Here is a 16723-nt window from a genome sequence, read left to right as displayed (position 1 = left end):
CTGTTTGAATTTTGTTTCAATTTGATCTCCGAGCTCACCGTGATTTTCTGTTTTAGGTGCGTATTGCTCCATGACTGTTGATGTGGTATTCTGCATTCTAAAACATTTTTGGGTCTTTCTGGCCGTTGGATTGGGTCAGATCCAACGGACCATATTTATATGTGCATGTAACCCCTTTCTGCCGTTGATCTGTGCGGCGCCTTGGCTGAAGTGTAAAAAGCCTACACCTCTGTGGGGCTGGTTCAAGCCCGGTTTGGCTCCCTTGGACTGTTTTGGACCCTAAAAGAAATAATAATAAATAATAATATAATAATATAATAATAATATATATAATAAATATAATGAATAATATATAATAACAAAAAAAAATTTCCAAAATGTTTTCAAAACCCATTTTTCAAAACTATATAATATATTTTCAAAAATATTTTCAAAACTATATATAATATATGTTTTTAAAACATTTTAAAAACTATATATATTATATATATATATTCAAAATGTTTTCAAAAACTATATATTATATATGTTTTCAAAAATATTTTCAAAATTATATAATATATGTTTTTAAATCGTATTTTCAAAACCATATTATATATATTTTCAAAAACTGGTTTTTTCAAAAACTCTATATTATACGTTTTCAATAACCGTTTTAAAAACTATATGTTATACGTTTTTTTGGAAATATTTTCAAAAAATATACTATATTGTTATAAATAAAGAAAACTTTGGATGAAAATGAGTGTCTACAGCTGCCCCTCTTTGTCCTACTCTTTGTCCTTTTTCGTGTAATAAAAATAGGACAAAGACAAAAGGAAACATATTTTCGTTCAGTATGAAGGGGTTTCTGAGTATAATATCCTCCCTTGTGGAGTTGAAAATTGACTATGATTTTGAATTAGGAATAACTCCTTGTTAAATTGAGTTTCGGATGACTCCTCCATCGTGAAGTTGAGTCAGTCTTGAAATGATATCCTTCTCCATGAAATTGAAATCGTTGTTCGAAATATGAATTGGAAGGTGGCTTACTGTTACCAAATCGTAGTCAAACTTGGTATTTTCTTCGGTTTAAAGACCTCGGTTTGAAAAATCGACTGGAAAGTAGTTCTTCGACACTACCATGTGGTTGATAGGCCCTCGAGCTGAATGAAATCGAACTCGAAAGTTTTTGTTGACAAATAGCTTTTCATGACTTAAGCTATGTTGTACAAGGCTAAGAGATTGCTCTAGATCTTCTTTTTGACTTAAAGACCCTGGCTTAAACTTTAACCGGAAAGTAGTTCCTCGCTTTCATCAAGCTGAATGGAATCAAACTTGAAAGTTTTTGTTGACAGATAGTTTTTCTCGACTTAAGCTATGCTGTAAATTTGATATGCCCTTGAGCTGAATGTAATCGAACTCGAAGGTTTTTGTTGATAGACAGCCCTTCTCACCTTGAGCTATGTTGTAATAGGCTGGAGATATAACCCCCTATTCTTGAACATGACTCATTTATTGTGAAACTAAGTCAATCCAATTGGGCACGATATCCTTCGTCGTGAAGTTGAAATCGTTGATGGCTCTTTCGCTATGAAGTTGAGATTTGAATTGGATGTCCTTCGTTGTGAAGTTGAAAACCAAAATTTCATTACTTTCGAGTTCAATTTCTTTCGTTGTGAAGTTGAAATTGACTTTGAATGAAAATGGTTTTTCATTGTTGTGTCACAGATGACTCCTTCGTCGTGAAGTTGGGTCAATATTTTGGGTACGATATCCTTTTTCGTGAAGTTTAAATCGTGGATGGCTCCTTCGCTATGAAGTTGAGCTTTGATTTAGATATCCTCCTTTGTGAAGTTGAAATCCAATCTCGAGTTGTAGTGCTTCGCCAAATTGGCATTGGGTTGGATATCCTTCATTGTGAAGTTTAAATCTAATCTTGTATAAGTAACATCATTTTGAGTTCGATATCTTTCGTTGTGAAGTTGAAATCTAGCTCGAACTTTGAACTGGAAAGTTGCTTGTTTCTAGATAGTTTTTCTCGACTTAAGATGTGCTGTAAATTTCCTCTAAATGAAGGATGCCCCCCTTCGCGGGTCTAAGCCGATCATAATTCTTTAGATGACTCCCCTTCACAGGAAAGCCAAGTGGTAAATTCTGTCAGCCGGATATCATCCGTCGTGGAGTTCAAGTCTGGCTTGAAGACGTTAACTGAAAGTTAGCAACTCATCATTGAGTTAAGTTGAACTGGATCTGTTCTGAATTGGCTATCGAACCTATTTGAAGTTGATTCTAAGATTTGTCGATCTTTCAATTGGTCAAATTGGTTTAGGTGTAGCTCCTCACTATTGAGTTAAGCAACCACCATCAATCTTTTTTGAAGGTACTTTTTAATCGAGTATCTTTCGTCTTGAAGTTGAAACTTGAATCTAAAGCTGCAAAAAATTATGTATGCGAAAAATGATAAATATGATGCTCTTAAGTATGTCTAAGATGTATGTACCATGAATTAGTTCTGTTTTATCTCCTGTATGGAGCCTCATTTTTGTCTGCTAGTTTTGTCCTTAGAATCGACCATGTCCCATTTTCTTCTCAGGTTGCTGACAATGTCACAAGTTCTATCTAATCACTCGGACTATTTGCTTTCAAGAATGTGAAATGCCCCAAATATTAAATTAGGGACTTTATTGAAATGATTTAAAAATAGGAGGATTTATTCGATTAAATGATAAAAGATGAGAATGATTTGGATTAGTGGTTTAGACTAAATTGTAACAATGGATGGTTTAGAGGGTATTTTGGTCCTTTAAAGAAAAATGAATTTAAAATCATTATTTAGTAAGATAATAAAAGCTAAGGAAAAAGGGAAAGTAGACATCAACAAGCTCTTTCCTTTTCTTCTTCTTTCTTGTGGGCCTCCTCCATAGCTCCAAAGGTAAGTTTCAATTAACCAGTTTTTCCTTTTGATTATGGGTTGTTTTTACAACCTTAAGTGGTATGGAAGTTTAAGGAAGGATTTAATGAGATTAAAACTATGAAATGGAGGAAATAATAGAGATTTAGAAATGGTTTTTAAATGTATGTTATTATATGAGTGTTTGTTGATGGTTACTGGTATATTTGACTTGTCAAAGAGGTATATAAGAGATTATAAGAATATAATTAAGAACATATTAGGAAGTGGTGTGATTCTTAGAATTGAATGTTCTTGAAAGATGTTTTATGTTCTAAGAGGTTAAATGAAGAAATATTAATATGAATAGTTAAAGAAGAGTTTAATAGTATTATATGGTGTAAGTATAACGAAATTTGACCCGAAATGGGGTGATAATCGAGTTAAAAACTGGGAATTTTGGGCGCGAGTATCGGTACAGATAGAATAGTACTGATACTATAGGGTAAAATGGGATGAATCTACTTAGTAGTATCGATATTATTCAATCGGTATCGATACTGAAGGGCGAGTATCGATACTGAAATGAAGGTATCGATACCATTCAAAAATATAATGTAAAAATGGTATCGATACCATAGCATAGTATCGGTACCATAGTATGGTAGTATCGATACCATGGTATGGGTATCGATACTGAAGAGCCATAAATTGTAAGATAGGCTGAAAATGTTATAGAAAAGGTAATAATAGGCTCTATTGAGTAATGTTTAAGTTTAATTGTTAGAAAATATACTAACAATTGATATTGTACATGTATTTAATGGACATTGAATAGATCGAAACCAAACTTCTGAGTCAAGTAAAGAAAAAGGCAAAGGCCAAGTTCTGGAATAGTAAGCTTTGCATTTTGGATACCAAAGCTAGGCGAGTCAGGTGACATTTATTGTATTCAATCTAGATAAAGATGATTCTCAATTAATCAAGTTAGAATACTTAAATTATAATGTATGTTTTTATGTAATGTATAGAAATGATATTGTGAATGAATTTTAGAGTATGAACTGCTCTAAAACGAATGAACAAAATAATAATGAATATGGGTGCATTATCGGCATGAAAGGATACCAAAATAATAATGCAGATAGGTGCATTATTGGCATGAAAGGATGCCAAAATAATAATCATATAGGTGCATTATCGACATGAAAGGATGCCAAAATAATAATGAATATAGGTGCATTATTAGCATGAAAGTATCCCAAAATAATAAAGAATATGGGTGCATTATTGGCATGAAATGATGCCAAAATAATAATGCATATGGGTGCATTATTGGCATGAAAGGATTTCATAGTTGAAATGCATATGGGTGCATTATCAACATAAATGTATGCTATAACTGAAAATGCATAATGGTGCATTATAAACATGGATGGATGTAATTAATGAAAAGAAAGAATAATGGCCAGTGATTATGATTATTATGAATGGAATACAGTTTAACTGAGAAGGATTAGAGAATCTTTATAGAATATATAAATTGATGAGAACTAAATAATATGACATACTTATGTATTCATAAGGGTTACTTTACAATATTATGTCTCACTAAGTAAAATACTTAACGTGTTTGTTTTCACGCGTAGTAACGGAGAAGACTGATCAAGTAGGGAGTGCAGTCGTAGCAGCAGATATCATCCACTAAGGTTGACTCATCAGTAACATTAAGACAATAGTGATATTGGGAATATGGTACCGTAATTGATGAGCTTAAGTTAAAGCTGATATTCTTGGATCGGATTAAAGAGCTACAAAGTCAAGATGAGAAATGTTTGGCGAGAATGGCACAAGTCGAAAAAAATGAGACCACAGACTTCGAAGTAAGAGCGGATGGATGTCTATACTATAGGGGAAGACTTTGCATTCCCGATACTAGTGATTTAAAGAAAGATATTCTTTGTGAAGCACATTATAGTCCCTTAACGATGCATCCAGGAGGTAATAAGTTATACCAGGATTTAAAAAGTCATTATTGGTGGCCTGGTATGAAAAGAGCTATATCGGAGTTTGTGGCGAAATGTTTTTCATGTCAGCAAGTGAAAGCTAAACATCAAGTACCCTCTGGATTACTTCAACCGATATCTATTCCAGAGTGGAAGTGGGAGCGAGTTACCATGGATTTTGTGTTAGGGCTACCATTATCGCCTGTTTAAAAGGATTTCATATAGGTTATTGTGGATCGATTTACCAAGACAACTCATTTTATTCCAGTTCGGGTAGATTACTCGATGGATAAATATGCAAAGTTATACATTAAAGAAATAGTCAAACTGCATGGAGTGTCTATATCAATAGTATCCGATCAAGACCCAAGGTTTACTTCAAGGTTCTGGAAGTCATTGTAGGAGGCATTGGGTACTTGATTGAACTTCAGCACAGCTTTTCATCCACAAACAGATGGGCAGTTATAGTGAGTCATTCAAATACTTGAGGATATGCTAAAGGAATGTGTGATTGAGTTTAAAGGATCATGGGAAAGGTATTTTCCTTTAGCCGAATTTGTGTATAATAACAGTTACCAGTGGAGTATTAAGATGGCCCCGTATGAAGCATTATATGGGAGAAAGTGTCGTACACCATTAAATTGGTTTGAATTGAAATACCGAGACCTAATTGGGCCGTAGTTGATTAAAGAGATAGAGGAGAAAGTAAAGATTATTCAAGGAAATCTCAAGATAGTCTCTGATTGGCAGAAATCTTATGCCGATTTGAAAAGAAAAATTGAATTTCAAGTAGGAGATAAAGTGTTTTTAAAGGTGTCGCCTTGGAAGAAAGTCTTGAGATTTGGGCGTAAGAGAAAACTGAGTCCAAGATTTATTGGACCTTATAAATCTTGAAAAGAGTTGGATCAGTAGCATATCAGATAGCTTTGCCTCCAGATAAGGAAAAATCCACAATGTTTTCCATGTATCGATGCTCAGAAGATATCGATCCGATCTATCCCACATTGTTAAACCAGAAGAAATAGAGGTCCAAACGGATTTAACTTATGAAGAAGAACCAGTGCGGATTTTGGCTAGAGAAATCAAAGAATTGCGCAACAAAAAAATCCTTTAGTTAAAGTACTCTGGCAAAATCATAAAGTTGAAGAGGCTACTTAGGAAAGAGAAGAGGACATGCGAATACAGTTTCCCTATCATTTTGCTCCAGGTATTTATCTAAAATTCGAGGACGAAATTTCTAAAGGGGAAGAATTGTAATGCCCTAAATATTAAATTAGGGACTTTATTGAAATGATTTATAAATAGGAAGATTTATTCGATCAAATGATAAAAGCTGAGAATGATTTGGATTAGTGGTTTAGACTAAATTGTAACAATGGATGGTTTAGAGGGTATTTTGGTCCTTTAAAGAAAAATAAATTTAAAATCATTATTTAGTAAGATAATAAAAGCTATGTAAAAAGGGGAAAGTAGACATCAACAAGCTCTTTCATTTTCTTTTTCTTTCAAGTGGGTAAATCCTCCTCCATAGCTCCAAAGGTAAGTTTCAATTAACCAGTTTTTCCTTTTGATTATGGGTTGTTTTTACAACCTTAAGTGGTATGGAAGCTTAAGGAATGATATAGTGAGATTAAAACTATGAAATGGAGGAAATAATGGAGATTATAAAATGGGTTTTTAAATGATATGTTATTATATGAGTGTTTGTTGATGTTTACTGGTAGATTTGACTTGTCAAAGAGGTAAATAAGAGATTAGAAGTATTGTATATGATTAAGAACATATTAGGAAAAGTGGTGTGATACTTAGAATTGAATGTTCTTGAAAGATGTTTTATGTTCTAAGAGGTTAAATGAAGGAATATTAGTATAGATAGTTACAGAAGAGTTTAATAGTATTATATGGTGTAAGTATAACGAAATTTGACCCCAAATGGGGTGATAATCGGGTTAAAAATTGGGAATTTAGGGCACGAGTATCAGTACTGATAGAACATGACTGATACTATAGGCTAAAATGGGATGAATTTGTTTAGTAGTATCGATACTGATTAAATCGGTATCGATACTGAAGGGTGAGTATCGATACTAAAAGGAATGTATCGATACCATTCAAAAACAGAATGTAAAATGGTATCGATACCATAGCATAGTATCGGTACCACCATAATATGGTAGTATCGATACATGGTATGGGTATCGATACTGAGGAGTCAAAATTGTAATATAGGTTGAAAATGTTATAGAAAAGTTAATAATAGATTCTATTGAGTAATGATTAAGTGTAATTGTTAGAAAATATACTAACAATTGATATTGTACATGTATTTAATGGATATTTAATAGATTGAAACCAAACTCCCGAGTCAAGTAAAGCAAAAGCCAAAGGTCAAGTTTTGGAATAGTCAACTTTACATTTTGGATACCAAAGCTAGGCGAGCCAAGTGAGTACATTTATTGTATTTTATCTAGATAAAGATGACTCTCAATTGATCAAGTTAGAATATTTAAATTGTATTGTATGTTTTACCGTTGTTAATATGTTTTTATGTAATGTATGTAAATGATATTGTGAATGAATTTTTGAGTATGAATTGCTCTAAAACGAATGAACAAAATAATAATGCATATGGGTGCATTACCGTAATGAAAGGATGCCAAAATAATAATGCATATGGGTGCATTATTGGAATGAAAGTGTGTCATAGTTGAAATGCATATGGGTGCATTATCAACATAAAAGTATGCTATAACTGAAAATGCATAATGGTGCATTATAAACATGGATGAATGTTATAAATGAAAATAAAGAATAATGGCCAGTGATTATGATAATTGTGAATAGAATACAATTTTATTGAGAAGAATTAGATAATCCTTATAGAATATACAAATTGATGAGAACTAAATAATATGACATACTTATGTATTCATAAGGGTTACTTTACAATATTATGTCTCACTAAGTAAAATACTTAAGGTGTGTGTTTTCACGCGTAGGTAACGGGGAAGACTGATCAAGTAGGGAGTGCAGTCGTAGCAGCAGATATCATCCACTAAGGTTGACTCATCAGTAACATTAAGACAATAATGATCATTTTGGAAAATTATATGCATTGTAATTAAATTTAAGAAAATATTTTGTAATGTGGCTTCAATAAATACATACTTATTATGTTCATTCAGATGGAATTAATTTTGAAACAAAATTTTAAAGGTTTTTCAAATGAGCAATTATTTTTAAAGTGATGTGACATCTGTTATTCGTATACGGAAACGTATATGGGATGTGGGTGTTACAGCCCCATTATTATGGCATTGTTTATTTTTTTCTTCAATAGAGGCAAAATGAGCCTCAGCAGATTCAAGGACCTTTTACATTTGAGATTGTTTGAAAATGTTTTTCTTGTTTCTTTTATTTTAGGAGAAAAAAAGAATATAAGAATTTTGTAAAACATTGCCTCTTAATTCAGGCTCACAATCGAATCAAATCATAAACATGAGTTCACAGAAAATCAAAAGAATCAATAGCTCTTTAATTGTTTTAGAATTATAGCTCTTTGACTAGTATCCAAATTGATGAGTTGGCTTCATGTCGGCAGGAGAAAAAAGAAATAGAATTTTGTAAAACATTGCCTCTTAATTCAGGCTCACAATCGAATCAATCATAAACATGAGTTCACAGAAAATCAAAAGAATCAATAGCTCTTTAATTGTTTTAGAATTATAGCTCTTTGACTAGTATCCAAATTGATGAGTTGGCTTCATGTCGGCCTCATATTTTCTAAGGTTTCGGCCACCAAAATGTCATTTCTTTCTTGGTCCTTTTGAACATCACAACATGTCCCTCTTTCTTGGCTTGATATTTTAATCGGATACGAAAAAAATGACGCAACTAGTATAATCAATTACTAGACTTTCTAGAACACTTCTATTTCAGTTCTCTAAAATATTCCATTTGTTCAAGCTTCGTAGACTCCTCTAACAAAGGCAGTGCAGAAAGATCGGTCTAAAAATGAAATTTCTGAGTGCTCATGTGAAATTGACTATAACAGGTGTTCATTAACTCCCTTAGTCCATCTTTACCGAAACTCCTTATTTAGATAAATTTGATTTAATTTGCCATTGTCTGGTTAGATGAATCTTATCCATAAAGCCGGGGCATTTAACCAATTTCTCTAGAGGGACAACTCAATATTATAATCACCTTTATCAAGTTAGCTGAAGGGTTCATCTCATCACAAAGTCTTCGACCTATAATTACAGTTGAGCAAACACCGAATCACCAAGTATCCGAGCAATGTCATGGTTTGAATATAATCTATATATAATGCCTAGGGCTTTTGAGTTTCCTCTATAACCAATTGCCTTAGTGGAATAGCTCAGCTTTATTATATACGGATTTAATTTCTTAAGATTTCAAAAGAACCTATTATAGTCTAGGTGTTGTTGAAAGTCCAGAAATCTCATCTTTAGAGTTTAATTTTCAAGCAACTGACTTAAACTAGATTCACCTACTCGACTATTCCATCTATGAAGATCATCATCATCATCATTGAATGTCCTTAACAAAAGTATATTAATGTCATACGCAAAAGATTCCCCATGTTGTCCGCTTATATGCCTACCTAATACCAAGCCTCTTGTTCATTCTCATATGAGAGAATAAGGCTATATCGGTCCCTACAAGAGAAGGGTATGGTATTCGAGCGTATCTTCTAGGGGTAAGGTTCAGGGTCCTTGTTTTACCAATGTCACTTTGTCAAAGATTTGTAACTCTGAATCATTTATTGAGTTTTTAATTCAATTGATATTCAAATAATTTCAAGTTGTAAATTTGATTCAATTACCACCATCTTTAAAGTAGCATAAATCATTTAAATATCCTTACAAAAGGAAATATGAGAAAGTTCAAAAAGGATGCTGCAAAATGGAATAAAGTCTCATTAGGATGCCACATTATTTCTAGAATGTTAAGTGTCTAATTGGATTAAGGCCTTCATCCGCATTTGCTCCCCATTTCTCGATCATTTCACTTGCCATGGCTCCTTTTGATGTACCCTCAGATGCATAAATTTTTGCTTCGGGAGTATCCTTGCTTTTATCCTTTTTTATGAGACATCTATTGTTAGTTAATGTGAATGTAATGAAAAAAAGAAAAATTATGCGAAATATGAAAGAATGCATGATGTATGAAATGTTCAAGGCATTGATCCAAAAACACGTCTGTTATTGTAAATAATCTTTATTGGGACAAAAGTGTTATTTCTTAAGAGACAAAAACCTCCTCATAACTTCTACTAGGTTGACTAGTCTTCTGCCTCGCCTGTCAATGGTTGAATACCCAGTCGAACCGCTCCGACTTCTCTGGCTAAACCGTGTAAGTGTTGAGCCACTCGAATGACTGCATTTCTTGCTTTCACCTTTTTTTGAGTCTGTTCCCTAACGAAAATGCCATTGGAGCCCTCCATCGATAGGAACTATCTAAAGTTCACTTGATTATTTCTTGAATCATCAATGGCCTCCATTTCAGCTTGTTTCTCCATCCTGTTCTTGTTATCTTTGAAGACTCTCCAGGTCAGTGTTTCTCATATGCCCTGCAGCCTTTGCCAAACATTTTTGAAAAGTTGACTTTTGATGTGCTTGGTGTAAACCCAGTCCATTCTGAGTCATTCACAATGCAGCAAAGTGAAATACTCTTCGATTGTGGGCATCAAATCTTCTTGATTGAATGTGACACATAGTTGCCTTGCAGACTGTCTCTTTTTCCTTCTGAGTCTTTTCTGACCATAGTCAGACCTCTGTGCTTTTCACCTCTTGTATTATAACCCCTTTGTCCATTAATGCAAATTATTTATGTTTAACAAACATTATTTTTGGATCAACACCTCTTTGAATGATCTAAATAATAAAAATAAAGTAAAAGAACACAAAAATGAAAGGAAAAAGTTAGTGAGATAAGGATAATAAAATAATAATAATGAAAATAAAAAGTCCTACCCCACATGATATCTAACCAACAAGTTTTAATTCTTACCCATAAATATTTTCTACCCCGCATGCTAATTTTAAGCAAATCCTAAACGTATATTTGTCTAGTTCGCATGCTTTGAGCAGAAAGTAAAATAGGAGATAATTCAAGCATCCTAGGTTTTGAAATGGAGTTTTGGGGTGGGCTTTAATTCCCTATAGTCTCCCGGTTTAGGTTCTAAAGAAGGTACCCAAGTTCTCCTTGTCGGTGCCCCCTTGGGCTTGCCAGACCCTTAGTCCTAAGCCCATTACAAGCTTATGTGGAATAAGTTAAACTCGAAAGTATATATTCCCTTATGTCCACATGGAGAATAAATTCACACGAAGACATAAGGTATAAGAATCCCGAAGGTTACCTGCTAGGCCCACATGGAGAATAAATTCTCATGAAGGCGTCGCTTTCACCCCCACTTAAAAAGGGTTCGGAACTCAGGTATAGAGCCAGAGATGAAAACTTTTTCAAAAATCTAAAATCATTGAAAAAAATGTCAGTACAACAATTTACTTGAAAAATAATCAACGATAAATAATAAGAATCGAATAAATAAATTAAAGTTTAAACTTATAATTTTTGGTCAAAAAGATAACCGAAAATTAATTTCGGCCTGACTCACTTACTTGTCCCCAGCGAAGTCGCCAAGCTGTCGCAACCGTCTTTTAGGTGGGCCCGGAATTGGGCTTCGACTTGAATAAAATGTTAGAGCTACCACAGATCATTTATTTTTTTTAAATATTTTTTGTTGATCGGACACCATCTTACCTGATCTGTGTTTTACCATAAATATGTCAGATTCGGGAGTCAATTACAGTCAATAAAGGATTAGCACCCTTGAACTGCCCTTTCGGTACCATTTAATTTGTCAGTTGTCTTAATTGCGAAAATTATAATTATAATTTAAAAACCCGATTCAAATTACTTACCTTTGATTGGTTGGAATTCCTATAAAAAAGGTCAAACTGAATGTTAGATCGTAAAAATAAAAATAAATAAATAAATATGAAATAAAAAATAAATAAAAAGGTTAAGAAAAATAATAATAATAAATAAAAAGAAAAAAATCAAGCTAAAAGAAAGAATAATAGAGGAAATAAATAAATAAAAAGATGAGAAAAATGTTAATTTAAAGAAAAACAAAGAAAAATGTTAATTTTTTAGAGTAAATAAAAAACAGAAGAAAAATAATAAAAAATAATTAAAGGACTAAATTCAAGTAAATTGACATACATGGATCAATTGGGTGCTAAAAAATGAGTTGCAAGAAAAAATAAAGAGTTAGAAGGGTTCAATTGTAAAAAAAAATATAAATTATAGAAAGGGATTAAATTGAAATAATCTAAAATTTAGGGGCAAAATTACAACAGGTGACTAAAACAAATTACAATTCAAACTTACAGGGACTGTGAAAATAATTTAACTATTTGGTAATTACAACAAGGTCCCCTGATTATAAATACCCCTAAACCAAAAAAATATCATTTTTAACCAAACCCAAAAAAACCCCAAACCTCTAAAAAACCTCTCAACTCTTCAACCGGCCCTGGTGGCCACCGACCGGCGCTCCGGTCATCACCGCCGGTGGTCGAAAAAATAAGTAACCCTAAAATGACCCTCTCAACCCCATAAACCCAAAATCGACCTCTAAACAAAACCCCTATCAAAGTAGATCTAAGAAAACCCCCTCGGATCTTACCCTCGTTTGACGGCGACTGATGGTTTTCCGCTTGCTTTTAATACTTTTCCTTGTGATTTGATTGGTTGTTTAGTGATATTTGGTGCTTGGTATTTCTGGTATTTTCTGTTTGTATTGCTTCGATATTTTCTGCTGTGTTTCTATCGTGATTTTCCCTTTGTCGTTTTTGCCTTGGTGTTGTTTGTTTATCTCTGTGGTTCCGATGCTTGTCGTTAATGCTCCGATGAGGCCCCTTTTTATAGCCTTCAAGGGGGTTTATTTCTCTTGAATCAGGTGTTGTAGTCCCGATTTCGACGGGATTGTGGCTGATTCTCTCGGCATGTAGTTGCTAACAAAATGAAGGAGGTATTCCCCTCTGATCTGTTCGGATTTTATTCAGATTTGATCTTCGAGCTCACCGTGATTTTCTTTTTTGGGTGCGTATTGCTCCCTTGCCGGTGCGTGATCCTCATGCGCCATACGTGACTCTTGATGTGGTATTATGCATTCTAGAACATTATGTGGCCTTCCTGGCCGTTGGATTGGGTCAGATCCAACGGACCAGATTGATCTGTGCATATACCCCCTTTCTGCCGTTGATCTGTGCGGCACCTTGGCTGAAGCGTGAAAACCCTAGACCTCTGCTGGGCTGGTTTAGGCCCGGTTTGGGTCCCTTGGACTGTTTTAGACCCTAAAAGAAATAATAATAACTAAAAATAAATATAATGAATAATAATAATATATAATATATAATAAATAAATATAATGAATAATAATAATAATAAATATATTAACAAAAAAACTATATAATATATTTTCAAAAATATTTTTAAAAACTATATATTATATATGTTTTTAAAACATTTTAAAAACTATATTATATATATATATATATTCAAAATGTTTTCGAAAACTATATATTATATATGTTTTCAAAAATATTTTCAAAATTATATAATATATGTTTTTAAATCGTATTTTCAAAACCATATTATATATATTTTCAAAAACCATTTTTTTCAAAAAAATATATATTATACGTTTTCAATAACTGTTTTAAAAACTATATGTTATACGCTTTTAGAAAATATTTTCAAAAACTATACTATATTGTTATAAATAAAGAAAACTTCAGGCGAAAATGAGTGTCTACAGCTGCCCCTCTTTGTCCTTTTTCGTCTAATAAAAACTATACTATACTTCAGTTGGATGCAGGTCGGGTTCGGATATCTTATTATCGGTTAGATTCGAGTTTAGGTTGGGATCAGATCCATAATTTCCAGGTCCAACATGGGTCTAGGTTAACATCAGTTTAGACTCTAATCGATTTCAGATCACTATCACCTCGAGTCACAAACAATTTTAACTCAAATCAACTTCAGTTAGCTTTGCAGGTCAGATCAACTTTTTACATCCTATGTATTTCCCTTAATAAAGTGTTAACATCATGCCCAAAAAAAACATTGATCAAACGTTTTATTATTCACATCTCTCCCCTGATCTCATGTCTAAACTAAAATGTAGTCAACTTGTAAATATGTAAACCGTTCACCAACTTTGTAAATGACATTTATGAATAATATTTAAATAGTATTCAATAAATCGTCCACTAATTAAATATAACAAACGTTTCAAGATTTTTCCCTTTAAAAATAATGGAACTTAGATTTGGTGAACGCTTGTTCACATATTATAAATGCATTTATTAAATGACATGGCTTGATATTTCGAAAAGCATGATGAATTTCAGTGTTGCAACATAAACGTACAATCTTATGTAGCACTGGTAAGAATCATGTTTGAATGGCAGTATAATGAATTCACTTCTAAATTATTACAGAAAAAGATTGTTGTAAAATAAGACGTTAGTATTGACAAAAAATATAAAATAAAATAACCAACCAGAATGATAATTATGTCGTGGTATTAACTATTGTCTTAAAAGTAAATTCGTCCTGATGTGTATAATCGTTACAGTGGACAAATGGTCTCCGAAGTTGGCATAACTCTCCAAATTCCATAAACCCAAAAGATAGAGTGGACTTTTCTGGTACTACTCCTCTCAAAAACTCAAAATAACACTATGAATAGATTTACGAAAACCAAAGAGAGTTTTAAAGTAAATGATTTTTTTTTTGAGAAAAAAATGACATTTTCTTTATGAGATATGAGAAATTTCTCTTAAAGTACTATATGAAATGAAAAAATAAGCATCCATTTATATAGGCTCAACATAGGGATAAAATAGTAAAAGATTCGATAATAATTACAAAATACTTAATTACCATAAACATTATTCTGATTATCATAAAATATATTAAATATTTTGTAACAACTATAAACGGTAAAATAGACTTTGATAAATAATATTTTATTGGGAGGATCTTGTTTGAAAAGAAAATCGAACCAAATTGGAACACGCCAAATGGCTCACACCCAATGTGAAATTTTTTTTATATTACCAACAATATTCACATCTAGTATTTTATTCTTAATGATTTGACATGATAAATCTTAAGCTTAGATTCCATGTTTATTATGATTCGATTCTAACAATTTTGATAACAATCACAAGCCACACTGGGGCTAGTTATTTTATTTCAATATTGACCTGAGATGCGATTCTTTTTCATTACAAAATAATGTTGAGATTTTAATTAATCAGTAAACCTGGATATTCTCACTGTCTACGCTGAAATGACATAAATGAGCACTTAGAGGAAACAAAATCAAGTTGTTTGGATTCCCAAAACCAAGTGGATCAGCTCACCATTACACGCACACACAGTCACCAGAATCAAATCCAACAAGACACTCACTCTATTCAATGGAACTGACGTTCCAGTAAACATATACACCATCGTACCTTGGAATGGAATGTTAGTTCCTGTGGAAGATGATTTGAAATTCAAACCTTGATATTCAGCATTTATACACAATCAAACCTTGATTATAATGGAATGTCAGTTCCAATGGCAGATGATCTGAATGTCCATGTATTCGTCGCTTCCTCTTTACTTACAAGTATATGTTTAATACCCGTGGTTTCTTTCTCATGATTTTACATGTTTTTGCATCTTTTTCTTTTTTAGACGTGTGTTCTGAAAGTGAATATCCAGTGTTGTTCAACATGTCTCGAGAAAGTGAAGAAAATTTATAGAAAATCAATGGTATTTTCTCTCACATAATGAAAGAATATTAATATCATCCCTTTGAATGCTAAAAAGACCAATGCTTTTTCATCTAGATGTGTATGATATGGACATAGATGCCGAAAATGGGCTGGTGACTGTTTGGAGTATCGTGCAACCATCTATACTCATTGAGACCATATCGGAAAAGGTTCGCAAAAGGGCAGAGCTTTGCTCCTACGAGAAGCGAGGACGGAGGAAGGATTGCACTATGAGGGATAAGTTCAACTTTAAAATAAATAAGATCTTTAAAATTGAGTAAATCATAAAATTTAAAGAAATTATGATTTAATTTCATTAATTTTAAAGTTGAAGGGTCTTAGAGCATAATTAAATCAAAAAAAGTTAGAATTCAAAATTTCATTTTCAAAATTAAAAGTGTCCTAAAATATAATTAAACCAGTGAATTTAGAAAAGGCAATAGCTTTTTCAAAAATATTAGGAACCTAAAACCAATGAAACCAATTTGTCTATGATGAGAAGAATCCATTGTTTTGAAAATCGGACCGGATCGGCCGGTTCAACCGGGAATCGCTGCTTGGTCCGGTCCATTATACCTCGGTTAAACCGATTCTAGTGAACCGTAATGAACCGTTCGAACCGGTCGAATCGGATTGGACCGTGAACCGGTTTAACCTAAATTTTTTTATTTTTTTATTTAATTTTTATTTAATTCTTTAAATAATTATGATGTCGTCCGGTTTTTACGACCGGTTGAACCAGTAAACCGATAGCACGGCCGGTTTGCTGACTGGTCCGATACTGAAAACCATGAAAGAATCTCGACCTTCAACATGAGTCACTAGTCCGAGGCCGTTGTTCTGCTCATAAATACGGGGAAGTTACCCAAACGTGTTGTTTTACTGATAAATCCAATGGTGATAATGATGTAAAGGACCCTGTTTCGGAAGGGTTCAAAGGCACATTTTCTTGGCATCACCCACAACATGTGCGT

Source organism: Hibiscus syriacus, unplaced genomic scaffold (genome assembly GCF_006381635.1).
Source record: "Hibiscus syriacus cultivar Baekdansim isolate YM2019G1 unplaced genomic scaffold, ASM638163v2 tig00110630_pilon, whole genome shotgun sequence".
NCBI lineage: Eukaryota > Viridiplantae > Streptophyta > Magnoliopsida > Malvales > Malvaceae > Hibiscus > Hibiscus syriacus.
Note: the sequence above shows the minus strand (reverse complement) of the source record.